This window comes from Odontomachus brunneus, unplaced genomic scaffold (genome assembly GCF_010583005.1).
Source record: "Odontomachus brunneus isolate Ranch 3 - 2012 unplaced genomic scaffold, Obru_v1 Obru_scaffold_123, whole genome shotgun sequence".
Taxonomy (NCBI): Eukaryota; Metazoa; Arthropoda; class Insecta; order Hymenoptera; family Formicidae; genus Odontomachus; species Odontomachus brunneus.
In genome coordinates, this window is record NW_022639573.1 from 137962 (window position 1) to 146629 (window position 8668).

Consider the following 8668-nt stretch of genomic DNA (forward strand, 5'->3'; position numbering starts at 1 on the left):
AAAATAACTGTAGAATTTTGTAACCGAAGAATGGATTGATATTCTGCAATGTCTGACTGTCCTTTTATTTTTCATATATGCTATTTATATTTTAGGAATTGAAATGTAATACTCAAAATTTTATTATGTTTTCAATGAAAACTACTATGCTTCTCAGCAGGATAGACCTTACTGACAGTCTATTCCTGCTCTACCAGAAATAACAAAATTAAGAAGAATTTATATGAAATAAAGTTATAATACTCTATTTGTGTAACGGCATATTCAAAAATATTTCTGTTGTTTCTTTTTTACACTAGAGGAAAATGCATAAGAAATAAATTGTGCGGTTGGAACAGATAAACATTATAGTCAGCCACAAAAAATTTTAATCATATAATTTATTCCTTACACATTTTCTGATATTTTATTTTACACACACACATACAGATCAGGTGACTCACCCTATATTTCACTAGTTGAAAATACATTTTTTTTGTAATATGCATAGTTTGTTGATTAGTATCACATAATTTTTAAAGAAAAAGATACACTTACAGTAGTGAATAAGTCCAAAGTTAGGGGAAAAAACGCACGCGCCCACTAAAGGGTTAATAAGGTAACTAGCAAGACCACACCACGCGCGATCGCACCGTTAAACGCGAGCAATGACGAAAAGCTTTTTTATCACTTTAACGTCGAATGTGCCGCAGGCGCGGGCGCGTGAGGCCGCATAGATGCCGACAATAAAGGGAAACAATTATCGCGTTATCTCGGCGTCTTCGCTTTATACGGCGGTTGTTAAATTTCTCGCTTTCACGACGGTTAAAGCGACGCCGGCTACTTCGACCTGAGAACTTAAACGGAGAACAATCCGCCTGACTCTCTCCCTTCCGGCCTTAACAATGTTTTTGTCCGGAGCGTAACCACGATTTCGCCGTAGCTCACTTTTTACACCGCGTAACGATACCGGCAAGATTAACCGGCAACGTCAAATAAAAGCGCCGGAGAAGAGATAACGTAATAAATCTTCATTAGGATGGAAAAAGGCGCCCGGCACATATACACGCAGATAATACGACGATAAATGACTGCGCGCCGTGCGTCCAGGCGTTTCCCTTTCTTTCCCCGGGAAATCACGGGCAAAAGTAAAGATATCCGACGCGAAGAACGAGTAATTTGCAAAATTATCCGCTAATCTGATAAAACCGCGTTAATCGCGGAAGCGACGCATGCAGCATGCGGCTATATATCCTGTCGAAATATTTGATAATTTTAATTTAAAGTCAGAGAGAGATAGAGAGAGAAAGATGTGTATAAGAAAAAAAAGATATATCCCATGTGTATAAGAAAAAGAATCTCTTGTTATATATTTATGTATATTTTAAGAGACTAGTTAAAAACTATATAAAATATAAAAGTTCTGCTCTTTATATTTAATATTTTTCTTTTATATACTGATAAAAAAATATCTATAAAACAGAAGATATTTTATTTCGGTAGATACTAATAACATATTTATTTAAACCTAAATACTTTTTCGTTTAATTACAATAAAACAATTGCTTTTATGAGAAGCAACGATTTTAGAAAAATTGTATTTTCTCATTTGAAAGGAATTTTCCTCTCAATGTAGAAATATGTATATATTAATACAATAAATATATTATTAATATTAATCGAATGAATATATTTCTTATATTTACAATATTTTTTTCTTGCAGTATATTTTATATTTAAAATAATCTCTCTTAAAATATATAAAAACATATTTCATAAGAAAGAAAAAACATTTTTTTTCTTTTTATTAATAGATTCTTCTTTTTTTTCTCTTTTAACATTTATTTAAGGGCCAGTTTTTCAATGATAGTTTAAACTTAGATTTCAACTTAAATTCTGTTTAAACAAAACAAACGCATTGTTAGAATAGAGTTTAAACTTGATTCCAAGTTTAAACTGCTATTGAAAAACCGGCCCTAAATGTGCGCTTGCATATATGTATACGTGAAAAGTGTTAACATGCGTACACGCAAATATTCACAAGTCTTCGCGTGAAATCATACTGAGGCACAGGGACACGTTATTTCGTCGTCTTCGGGTAAACATTAACGAGGGTATTCGTTCGGGGCATTTCGAAATGAAGGGTTTCCCTTCGTAAGTAGCAGGTCAACTTCGAGCTCACGACGCGCGAGCCCTCGGAATCCTTCTAATTCAATCAGACTATGCTACCACAATGTACATCCACGTCAGAGAAGCGGGAGGAATCGACCCCAATTTAACTCACGCATTTCACTTGTCAATCATTGTACTTTGATGCTTGAGAACCGTGCCGCGTCTCCGATCGTTTCCGCTACAGGCGGAAGTCAAGCCTATAATTTTCCGCATAATTTGAACGGGACTTTTGCCAAAATCCATGGCACGGGGAGTCATTTTTTAATCGCACGCTTTTTCCGTAGCATTTCCCTAAAATTCCTCTCACGCTGCTATAATATTTTTAAAAAAGATAAAATTCACATACTTTGCGGATCTCGACGTGTTTGCACGCAAAACGGTAAATCAAGGAAAAGAATTATGCCAGTGGACGCGATTATTTAATTGTCGCTAATGTCGCAAGAGCTACACATTTCCACATCCCTAGTGACGCGAGGGACATAGACATTGGAAGAGTTTCTTTTTATAATGAAATTATTGTACCACGTATTGTCATTGTAATAATTTTTTAGTGGTTTAACAAACCCACGACGGCCCTTATTGGCCAGATTTTAACTCTTAATTAGTTCATTACCTGAAGATCTAAAAAAAGAAGTTTCTTTTGAATTCTTTTCGAATTAAGCGACTAATGTCGGAAAACATCTCGAAATTTTCAATAAGAATACTAAATCTCTAAGGATTGATTTTTCCAACTTTTTGATAAAATAACTAATAATTACATCATGTATCTGTCTGTCTAATTTGAAAGAAAAACAACGATAGACATACGATCTAACTGTTGATTAACTTAACAAGAGGTTAAATCAGCTCTAAATGAAGTTATACAGAAAAAGTAAGATTGGAATTGTCCAAGTAAACATAGCGGCAATAATTCCATCACGATGACACTAATAAGCCCCGTGTGATCGCGCGTCAAACAAAAGGATTTTCGGCCGGATCTCGCGCGGTTATCCCGACTTCCAGACGAAGTGGAAAAATACGAGGCGACGCGTACGGAAGCGAATTTCCGCGGTGCGCGCGGACGGGACCGGCGCGCGATACTCTATCCGGGTGAATTTCGCGTCCATTACCGGGCTCGACTGCCGTCGGTGCCGTGAGACGTAGCCCTGACGCGTCCGTGAAAGCAGCATCCGCGATGGTGTGCGACCGCGGGCCGGTCGCCCTCGCGCGTCTCACCTCGGCCGGCGCACAAGTAGCCGGCAGTAACGACGAGATTTACAGTGGCGCTTGTAGGTAATAAGTCATGTCCGACGAACATGTCGCCTACCGCAGACCTTCGCGCGTGGCCCGTGGCCGCATACATAAAGATGGGCCCGGGTATGAAACGCGATACGCGTTGTGCACGGCGCGGCCACTCCTTCCCGATAATATCGCGCCAATGTGCCACTACGCCTTCGCGACGTGCGTTCGACGCAGGTACGCAGGTACTCGTGTACCTACGCACGCTGTTGCGTCGTCGTTGCCGCCGCAACGGCACACACGTGTCAGGAAACAGCAACAATGTCTGTGGACGCGACTTTGGACATTCTAATTGCTTTGGTCCTTAAACCTTAAATACGGTTATTTCCTTTTTCAACATAGAGGGGACATAGGAGATATGTACAGGTATAAAATATATACAGTTATTCTACATTGTAAGATTAAGTATTTGTTTTTAGAGCCCAAAATAGTAAGAATGTCCAGGCACACGTATTTAACTCTGGACATCCTTAGTGTTTTGGCCTTTAAATATGAAATATTCTAGTCTACAATATATATATATATATATATATATATATATATATATATATATATATATATATATATTGAATGTACACATATATTCAAAGTTTAATTATTCATATTTTTGAAAGCCGAAAAAGTAAGAATATTCAGAGAAACGTACTTCAGGACATTCTTATTGTGTTTTAGTCTTTAAATATGAATATTTTATTTTTCAACGTAGAGGGAAGATATATGTATAGATATTGAATATATGTTCTATTTTTTTTAAATTAAATATTCATAGGTCAAGACATATATAAAGGCCAAAACTAAGTTTAAGAATATCCAGGGATCGTTCCTAATTCCGTATAACTTTGCTGTCTTAGTTTCCAAATATTAATATTTAAATGTATAATATGGAATATATATATTGAATATATATTTAATATATAGTATATTTTTTCATATCGAAAGTTTAAAAATGTTCATATATAGAAGAGATTTTATAATCAAAATTACTATGGGATTTTATAACAGGAATAGATCGACGTACTGCAATAATTTATTATTTTATTTCATATATGTTATTTATATTATATTATACATTATATATATTATATATTATATTATGTATATTATATATATTATATTTTTTAGGAAATGAATGAAATATGTTATTAGAAAATTAACTATGTTCCTTACTAAGATGGATTTTACTGACGATCTATACATCTGCACTATTGAAAACAGTAAAATTGAAAATAACTTATATAAAAAGAAATTATATACAATATTCTCTCCCCGTGTATTTAAAGACCAAGATGTCTAAAGACATACTTTATTCTAGACATCCTTATTGTTTTGGTCTTCATACGCTAATATTTAATTGCTCAGCACAGAGAATGTATATAGATGTATATTGTGAATATATACATATTTTCTATGCGAAAATTTGAATACTTGTATTTAAAAACCAAAAAACACTAAGAATGCCTAAGTATATGTTCAGGCATTTAATTTTACGTTAATCCCTTGGCACGCCCTGGCAGCCGACGCGTTTGCTCACCTCGCTCGCGCCGTAGGTGAAAAAAAAGGTAATTAATTAACTCGGTGCTTAATTATGAAACTACTTAGCATCGAGAGCGGAAGAAGTTCCGTTCGGAGCGTTTGAAGCGGAACTTCGCTTAATACACGAGTGGACTTTGCTCGTGTAAAAGTTCAGCTCTCTGAGAGAGGGAGGCAGAGAAATGTATACACAGCTTCTCTCCCTGCGCGCAAGAGCGTTTGAGAAAATTTATTCGCGCGCGTATGTCGTTATTAGCCGACTCCCACGCTTCGTCAACAGCAGTTGTTGCGTATCATAACACTGCTCGATCATGGCGATCGGAATATCGTCATCGTCGTCGTGTGGACATCGCGTCGACGATGACGATATTGCCCCGCGTTTGCTCGCGAAGATCTCGGACATTTTACCGCGGCTGTGTCCGATATTCTTTTTCTCTCATAGCGATCCTCCGTCCCTCCCGCTGCAACCGTCGCGTCCCGCTGACGATATTGAGTAGAAGATTGCGCGCCGGCCTCTGCATGTAATGATGATTGTCCGGAATAATTTCGGTGGCGCGCCGCTCTTTGAGTGTCACGCCATTCGAGGCAGCGGGCCTGCGACCGCATCAAGAGAGCCACGGAGAGTCGGAAGGGAGAGGCAGGGAGGGCGGCTAAATCTTTCGATGTAAATTTTCGCCCCGGTACCTCTTCCCGCTTTCTTCGTTCTCACCCATCGTCGCTCCCGACGATAAAATTGACTGGCGTGTAATTTTTTGGTAATTCTCGTATACGCCTGACGCCGCGCCGCACGTTCGGTTTTGCATCCGGCTCGGCTTCCTCTTTTTGCTCCAATTCGCGAGGCTCTCGCGTGCGAAATTTCGTAGCCATCGAGCGGCTAACCGTTCCTCCCGGAGATAGACAGATAGGTGAGTCGCGCCTTGAATCCGAGACCTTACCCCTTAGCATCTCATTCGGTGACCAAAACAATAATTATACGAAAAAAAAGGTTTGGTTTAACTTAAAGGTTTGAATTAATCAAATGTCTGGTCGAATATGAACGATCCAGAAATTCCCGATTGAAGTAGCCCGAATTCTGTTTAAGCCAACCAAATATCTTGTTAACTTAAACAGAATTCGGGGTTACTTAATCGGAATTTCTGGATCGTTCATATTCGACCAGATATTTGGTTAATTCAACCAAACTTTTTTTTCCATGTAGTAATAATAATCATAGTATCAAGTATCATTCTCTTTACGATGAAAAGTTCAAATAAAGCATCCAGATAGGCAGATGTATGTGAATTTGGCAGCAACTTTGTGTTACTCGATTTGTAAAGATTGCATATCTTGTGAGTGGCTCATATTTATAGAGAATGATGAGATAGAAATATAGCAAAAGAAATTATTAAAATTTGCTCAAAACAATATGACATGTAAGATGTAGTATGAAAATCTGAGTATAACTTTTAGTAGATACATTATTATAATAAAAAAATTTACATTGTTGTATGATGATAGTTACTTCATGTTAACACAATTCGGTACAGTATACTGAGATAAAAAAGTGAGTTAATGAGATTTTGCTTAAACAAAATTTGTTCAAACGAACAAGTCGATTGAACGAATTATAACATATATATGTTATATTTGTAGTGATGGGATTGTCTATTGATCCAATGACTGCGATTTGGTTTGTATCAAAGTAACGTATTGTTGCACTAACGCGTGATTTGTTCAATAGATACAATATTTCTTTAAAGGCGAGTAACAGCAGACGTTTGTCGATCCAATTGCTTATATTTGTCAGTGTATATTTCGTAAATGTAATGAAAGAAATTGTGAAGTTTCTATCACTGATCGTCTAACGTCGTGATAATCATAAAAGTTTATTTAAATACCCAGACATGTGTACGTAAATATGACAGCAACTTTATATCACTCAATTTGTAAAGATTGCAACCCTCATGAGTGATTCATATGGCACTCATATTTATCACATAGAATGACGAGATGGAAATACAAAAAACATGCGAAATAATAATAAAAATTTGCTCCAAACAATTTGTCATGTAAAATGTAATATGGAAATCTGAGGGTAATTTGTAGTAAATGTGTTGTGCTGCATGCAATATAACTAGAAATTTACATTATTGTGTATAATGTAAATTTAATAATTAAAATTCAGAACACACATATACACACACACACATACACACATACACATATACATGTTATGCTTCAAAAATGTGAAGAAAAAAATGATACAGTTCCCATAGATTGTCTCATTTTATGAGACAATCATGAAAGTCTATCTGGATAAGATTGAAAGAAATATTATCCAAGTAATATCGTAACAGAAATAATTCAATCACGATATTAATAACTTGCGTATGATCGCGCGTCAAAATAAAAGAGCCGCGTCCGGACCTTGAATGGTTATCCTAAACGCGAAAAAAATTCATCCCTTTCGATGAACCGCGAAAGAAAGGAACGTTATCTCGCTCGCCGAGATCTTCTGTGCACCAGCGTACTCTCTTTCTTTTCTCTCTTGCTTTCTCTGTCTCTCTCTCACACTCTCTCATCTTCTCCCCGTCTCTCTTTCTCTTTTTCTATCCGGAGAGCTTCGAGATATCAATGTGTCTATCTTATTCAGCTTGAGATCAATCGGATACTCAATATCCCGATACCTTATCGCCCACATGATTTCTGGACCGTTTGTCTAGGTATAAGATATATATATATATATATATATATATATATATATATATGTATATATATATTCGTCGAGAGCCCGGTGAGCCCGTGCCCGGCTAACCCGACCTCTTTCTCCCTCCGGCATCCCCGCGAGCGTCAACAGTCTCGCTCACACTCGCGTCGCTCGTTCCGGCCTCTCGCTCTCTTCTCGCTTACCATCTCAATAACGCGAATGACTGAATGGTCCGACTCGAAATCCCGTCGAGATAACCTTTATTGTAATTACAATGAAGCATTATACGCGGTCGGTATCCACGGAGGGTCGGAGGTCATCCCGCCGGCTGAGGTCTTCACTCGACTTTACTCTCGCGCGTCTCACCGTTTCTCTGCCGCACGTCTCTAGGCGTCCGTTTTTCACCTTCAGCATCGCTCGTTCTCAGTTCCATCGTGAGATAATACCGGCACTTCCGTGACATAATACGGACGGCATTTTTCGGTGAAAGATCGGCGCGAAAAGATAGGCGCGTAGATACGCACGCGGGCGACGGCGTAGAGAATTGATTACAGAACTGATAAGAGATGTAAAATCGGAGAGTATTATCATTTTAATAAACGATCGATAGAGTTCGCCAACGCGTCTTTTAGATATACGATCGACAGACGTGCGATGCCGCTGACGACTAAAGCGCATCACGAATAAGATGAATATAAGCATATTATATATAAATAATATACGAGGGTGGTCTGAAAAGTTTCCGACCTCAACGTGAAGATAGCAGCACTTGTAAATAAAAGCTAGTGAATTTCGTTGTTCATCTGTTGACAGTTACTCACCGAAGTTTCAGCCATTTTGGACTCGCAGTTGTTATGTAACAGTCGTTTGAGTAAGTTGATGTGAGTGTTTTTGTGAAAATGGACAAAATCGAGTATCGAGCTGTCATTAAATATTTGTTTTTGAAAGGCAATACGCCTACGCAAATCAAAGATGAGTTGGATTCTGTGTATGGGGACTCTGCACCATCATTTACGACAGTGA

At 37.8% G+C, this 8668-nt stretch overlaps 1 long non-coding RNA gene across 1 annotated transcript in view; it reads left to right on the forward strand.

Annotated features, from left to right (window-relative positions):
• The window catches only part of LOC116849656, a 293934-nt gene that overhangs the window by 16040 nt on the left and 269226 nt on the right, over positions 1-8668 (forward strand). The gene's annotated exons all lie outside the window — the stretch shown is intronic.